The sequence below is a fragment of the Myxine glutinosa genome, chromosome 13 (assembly GCF_964187855.1).
Source record: "Myxine glutinosa chromosome 13, kmMyxGlut1.1, whole genome shotgun sequence".
NCBI classification, from domain to species: Eukaryota; Metazoa; Chordata; class Myxini; order Myxiniformes; family Myxinidae; genus Myxine; species Myxine glutinosa.
Genome location: NC_136273.1, coordinates 55,091,265 through 55,097,946, shown reverse-complemented (window position 1 = coordinate 55,097,946; position 6,682 = coordinate 55,091,265). Strand labels below are relative to the sequence as shown.

The 6,682-nt window shown below is 45.1% G+C and overlaps 1 protein-coding gene across 2 annotated transcripts in view; it reads right to left on the bottom strand.

The window, feature by feature from the left end:
* LOC137419035 (LIM/homeobox protein Lhx9-like) overlaps positions 1 to 6,682 on the bottom strand; it is a 212,661-nt gene that overhangs the window by 155,316 nt on the left and 50,663 nt on the right. The gene's annotated exons all lie outside the window — the stretch shown is intronic.

Sequence of the window (6,682 nt, the reverse complement as noted above, 5' to 3'; positions counted from 1 at the left end):
TCTACAGATGCTGTGATAAATAACTACCTCTGTCGGTTTGAATGTTTGAAAGAGAATAGACGTCTGGATCAATTTTTGAATTAAATTTAAATCCCGATTTATCTTCTTCTATCTATCTTCTTCTATCTATCTTCTTCTATCTATATACAGTATATAAAAGAAGTTTTTGTTTGTTTGTCTGCATGCGCTAATCTCTTGAACGGTGAAAGATAGGAGGAAACCTCTAATACAAAAAATGTCAGGACGGGCCCCGGGAAGGTTGTAGGCTAGGTGGCGAGGAGGCCGAGGCCCACCTCGGCCGGGCTGGGCCCATTTCGCAATTAAAAGCTGAGCTGAATTATAGTAGTCAATCTTCTACGGCCGCGAGTAAAAGCTGAATTATAGTAGTAAATTCATTCAAAAAGAACCAAAAATGTCGGGACAGGCCCCGGGAAGGTTATAGGCTAGGTGGCGAGGCCGGTCGAGGCCGCTTTGGCCGGGCCAGGCCCATTTCGCAATTAAAAGCTGAGCTGAATTATCGTAGTCAATCTTCTACGGCCACAAGTAAAAGCTGAATTATAGTTGCACATTCATTCAAAAAGAACCAAAAATGTCGGGACGGGCCCCGGGGAGGTTATAGGCTAGGTGGTGAGACCGGTCGAGGCCGCTTTGGCCGGGCCGGGCCAATTTCGCAATTAAAAGCTGAGCTGAATTATAGTAGTCAATCTTCTACGGCCACAAGTAAAAGCTGAATTATAGTAGTCAATCTTCTACGGCCACGAATAAAAGCTGAATTATAGTAGTCAATCTTCTACGGCCACGAATAAAAGCTGAATTATAGTAGTCAATCTTCTACGGCCACGAATAAAAGCTGAATTATAGTAGTCAATATTCTACGGCCACGAATAAAAGCTGAATTATAGTAGTCAATCTTCTACGGCCATGAGTAAAAGCTGAATTATAGTAGTCAATCTTCTACGGCCACGAATAAAAGCTGAATTATAGTAGTCAATCTTCTACGGCCACAAGTAAAAGCTGAATTATAGTAGTCAATCTTCTACGGCCACGAATAAAAGCTGAATTATAGTAGTCAATCTTCTACGGCCACGAATAAAAGCTGAATTATAGTAGTCAATCTTCTACGGCCACGAATAAAAGCCGAATTATAGTAGTCAAACTTCTACGGCCATGAATAAAAGCTGAATTATAGTAGTCAATCTTCTACGGCCACGAATAAAAGCCGAATTATAGTAGTCAAACTTCTACGGCCACAAGTAAAAGCTGAATTATAGTAGTCAATCTTCTACGGCCACGAATAAAAGCTGAATTATAGTAGTCAATATTCTACGGCCACGAATAAAAGCTGAATTATAGTAGTCAATCTTCTACGGCCACAAATAAAAGCCGAATTATAGTAGTCAAACTTCTACGGCCACGAATAAAAGCTGAATTATAGTAGTCAATCTTCTACGGCCACGAATAAAAGCTGAATTATAGTAGTCAATCTTCTACGGCCACAAATAAAAGCTGAATTATCGTAGTAAATTCATTCAAAAAGAACCCGGGCAACGCCGGGTGCTTTCGGCTAGTATATATATATATATAAACGCGAGTTGTCTGTGTGTATGTCCGCGTTTTATAAAGAGATGGCTGAACGGATCTTCCTCAAACTTTCAGAGGTTCATCAGTGAGTGCCTGGGAGTGTTTTAGGCAAAAAAGTGGTGAGGGCGCCCGACCCTCCCCTTCATCCTCCTCTCCTCCCCTTTAAGATATAAATTATCCGTAAAAGAACTTCCACTTCTGACTGCTCCCCTTCCCCCCCTGCCCTCCCTGACAGATTTGTCAATCGTTGAGGTATATTAACACACGACCAAAACAGATTTGGCGAAATTCCGACGATTCTGACTAAAATATAACATTTGTGTAACAATGTGTATGCATTTCAGTGAAGTAAAGCGTGTGCCGTGTCAGCATTTTAAAAATTTAAACGTGGCTCATTGTAAATAACTCCATATGGGGAATAGGTGTTGTTAACGATGAGGTCATTGGTGCCACAATTATGACGTCATAATTCGACAGGGACAACGCTTAGTCTGATCAGTTTCAAATTTATTGAGCATGATCTATGCAACAATTATTTAGAGAATATAAATTTATGATGTCATCGCTCACGTAGTCTGGCAGCCATATTGGATCAAAAAAAAAGAAACGTTCAAAAATAGAAGAGTTGGCTCGCAACAAGTTGACTGCGCAGGGTAAGTATTCTATGAATACCGTCTAGTTATATATGCATATAAGCAGTAGGCACGTTTTTGTTTCATTTTTGTACCCCAGATTATTTTTACTTACTGAAGAATTCATCAAAGACTGCAGTAAAAATACTTAAGTGCTGTTCTTCTCAAGTTTGATGTATTCATGGAAAGTCAGATTCATAATAATCATTCCTTTCTCCACAATAAACAGTGACAACCATGTATATCCAGTCCTCGTGGTTTCCATTTGGGAACATACTGTAAGTATTAATATGACATCCTTTAGTTCCATAAATATATTATTTCAGCTCATATAACCATGTTCTGTGATAGTTGCATTATGTCATTAGTAACAAATTACATTACTTTATGTGCACATATAGCTTTACAATGGAATTATAGCAAAGTTTCCCCAAAAGTCATGTATTGCACTCATTTTGTTTTTGAAAAATGCAATCCCTGGAGTTTTGGCTACATACGTACATACATATACATATACATACATAGTTACATACATATCTATATATACATACATACATACATGTACACATACTCCATAGCTCCAATATAGAATAATGATGATAATTTTTTGGGAGTGATTGCGGAAACGGTCTGTGTCCTATACACCGCCCAAATAAAAATATGAGCAATTTGTGTAATGCATTAATTATTTTGTATGTCATATTGGTTTTAGTCTGGCTTTTGAAGGCTGATTAGTGAGAATACAGAAGTGTCACATGTTGTAAGCAAGCACTAGGCATGTTTTGTTTCATGTACAGCATGTAATCCGGGTTGCAGCGGTCTATTGTCAATACAACCCCCAAATAAAGGAATGAGCCATTTTCCCGATGTTTGTTGTTATTGGAGTTGTAGTTGTTCTTGTTTCAAATATGGCGACTTTTGAGGTAATGTGTGTGTGACTGTGAATAACGGAAACGGTGTACAGTACAGTATTTCAAGGACAAATTGCTCCCCTCACCGCTAATCCTCCCCATGGAAAGTCTCATATGTGTTGAACTGTAGATAAATTGTATTTCTTGTACATTTTAGCCCGAGTTTTCAATATTGAATAGTGTGAAAATACATTAAAGTTTCCCATCATTCTGATGGGCCTTTCTGCTGGTGTAATTATAAACATAGGCGGCAATACCCATGGCGCTCACCTGGTAGAATAAACAGTTGTGTTACGGTTTTTAGAACCTTCACTAGTAAATTTTAGTAAATGTTTCCCGTATAAATGATCCCCTGTAAATATCCCCATCAATTGGCTTTGTTAAAGATCGCACCCTAGTTAGTCCATGTACAACACGTAGCGAACCATAGGACCTCTCTGTAGTTATTTCATTATTATGTGTTTCAGTTAAGGATCTGTTCCCAATAGTTGAATCTGCGTTGCATTAATCAAATAAGATAGGCCCCTTTCAAGTTCCCCAATCATCTCCGCAGTAACAGTAGGATAGCGTTCGCTGCCGTTGCCTTGGGCTGTTTTGCTGGCACCACGCCGCCATAAGCCATGTGGTCTGAAGCCGAGGAAGAAGGGGGCGGGGCCGCAAGAACAAGCTGTGGCACATCAACTCGTCATCAGAGGTGGAGTCAGCGAGCCCTTACCGGCCAACCAGCGCCGAGGTGAGCCAACCGGTAGGCGTGTCATCGGAGCCGGCGGCTTGATTCCTACACGGACAATAAAAGCGGCTGCGAGGGACTGCTTGAACAGATGAGACGAGTGAGAAGGTGCTTGAAGAGACGAGTGAGAAGGTACAGATGAGACGAGTGAGAAGGTCCAGAGAGACGAGTGAGAGATGAGTGAGAAGGTTCATGAACGGATGAGTGAGAGGGATGAGTGCGTCAAGCGATCAAAGAGAGGAGAGCTGAGTGCGAAGTATCGGGAGGCAGAAGAGTGGGTCCGCTGACATTACGCGATCCATTCACGTTGCCAGCCCCACGTGAAACGAATACGTGCAGCTGCCGCCGGGTTTCGCCTCAAGCCAGAGCGTGGACTGGAGCCAACCTCGACGCTGTGCACCGGCCCGGACCTCGATGCCTACCATCTGCCTGGACCCTTCTCCTCCTTCCAGCCATTCCTTCCTGCCAATCCCTATTCGTGTGAGTCTGTTCGTTTTGTCCTGGGGTATAATATAAGACTGCTTTAGGCTGCCCTGTGTCCTGCTTCTTCTTCTTCTGTATATTACTTTCGTTTCCTCTTCTTTGGGTTTTCGTGTACATAATTAATAAATATCTGTTATTCCTTACTTTGGCTTCCTCTTTCCCCCGATCGCTTTAGTCCCTTCTTCCCATTGAATACCTGTGGCGCGATTTGGCCAACTGCTTTGTAGTCATGTTTAGTCCTTTGTTAACGGCTCGAGCTGCGGGTTGCTAAACCGCTCGGCAATCTACCATCACATCCGCGGTTCGAGCGGGGACTCATTTCCCTGCTTTGCGGAGAGATTGGTGAAGGTATTTGGGAAATTCTTGACCAATCACCCTGGCCAATCTCATCCCGCAAAGGAGCGAGATAGTTCCAGGACTCGGACGGCCAGCTTAAAAGACGAGGGGATTAAACCCCCCTCGCTAAGGGGAGTGCCGAAACCGAGATCCGTAACAGATGATGTGCTTACTGACCAAATAAAGAGTTTGCAGGTGGCGGAGGAGGAGCGAAAGAGAAGAGGCGCCCGAGGTGAGTGGCGATATGCTCGGAAATGTATTGAATGAATGGTCCTGGGGGAGAGACGGGTGCAAGTGCCACCAGGTGTACAGGTGACACCAGGTGTGTGGGTACAGGTGTGCAGGTGAAACACAGGTGTATGGAGAATGGTTGGATGAAATAAATGGCATGGAATACATGGAGTATGGAATAGATGGTCTGGAGTGAATGGAGCATGGAGTGAATGGAGTATGGAATCGATGGAATGGAGTATGGAATGGATGGTGTGGAGTGAGTAGTGTGGAATACGTGGAGTGGAGTGGTTGGTGCGAAGGGAGTGGATGGGGAAGATAGACCCCTTTCACGAATACCCAGGGAGGGTAGTTTAAGAGTAGGTAGAGGGTATAGGTAAATTGTGGTGGATATTGGCATCTGTGGTGCGTGTGGTAGAATGGTGTTTGGATGGGTGCATTAGTGGAGTGAAATGGCTGGGCGTGTGGCCTGTTAGTGTGTATGGTTAAATGGGCACTCCGCCACTGTTAGTCTGTCGGCCAGGTGAGGCCGCAGGTGGGCTCTGGGAGCCAGTAGAGTTGTCCAATGGGGCCCGAGGATCCGGAGGACGGACATGGGTAGCCCGACGCCAGAGAGGGCGGTAGTGGGGTGAGAGCGCCAGAGGGCCTTCCCCAGGTAGATAGGTTAGGGAGAGGAGCAGATAAGCTCGGAGGCAACTACAGTGGCGGAGGTGTGCAGGTGAGCGGACCTGCTGGGAGCGCCACACGACCCAGCCGGAAATTGTGCGAAGGCACAGGGTGAAAATCGGGGGAGGGAGACCCCAAATTGGTGAGCACCACAGTTTGGTCAATGGGAGTTCGGTTCTTAGAAACACACAGTGTAAGATGGCCAATGGTTTTGCAGGGAAAGACCCCGGGTAGAGTAAAAGTGTTAGTCATTTAGAGGTATAGTTAGGATTGAAATCCCTTCGCACCATATGCAGCCACTCACCTGAGGTGATGATATGACTCCACACCATGGTTGTTTTGTATTTTTTGTTGCAAATGTTTTGGAATGGTGAGACGCATCATGATGTGGGGGTGACATTGTGCTTGTTATTCCATCTCTTCCTCCTTATGAGGAATTGATGAGAAATTGGGCTTGATGGCAAATTTTGAAATTGGGATTGTTGATGAATTTGGTATTAGGGGAGATATGGGGAAGACGAGACAGTAGTGACGAATTTGTAAATGTGTAGAGTTTTGTAAATACGGGGTAAGGGCAAGGGTAGGGTAGGTGACAGGGGCGGTGATGTACGGTAGGGATGCGCTTTCTCTGCTCGCTCCCATGCGCACCTCACCTCTGCATTGCCTTGTTTTGATGTGTACCCTTGCGACCTTGCCCCGATGCTTGCTGTGTCCTTTCCTTCCCCACTCATGGTTTGTTCTTTTGGGTCCGGGGGGGAGTGCGCAGGTAGCCGCACTTGTGTGCCCGAGCCGCTGCTGCACAGCCTGCCTGGACCGGTGCACCACCTTATGGACCGCACGACTTGCGGCCGAGCACCACTTTATGGACCACACGTTTTTGTGGCCAAGCACCACACCGATGGACCCCACGTGTTGGGGCCTGGCCCCTCTGCTGGGACCGGCCATGATGGCCAGAGCAAAGCTTGCTTGAGGACCACGGAGAGGTGGCCCCGTTTGCCATACAGGTGGACCACCCTTAGTTGGCCCTTGTTGGCCCTAAATAAAAATGGACGCGTTGTGTGCCTTTTTATTATTTCAAATGGGCGGCAAGCAAAGAACAAGACAACAGCAAG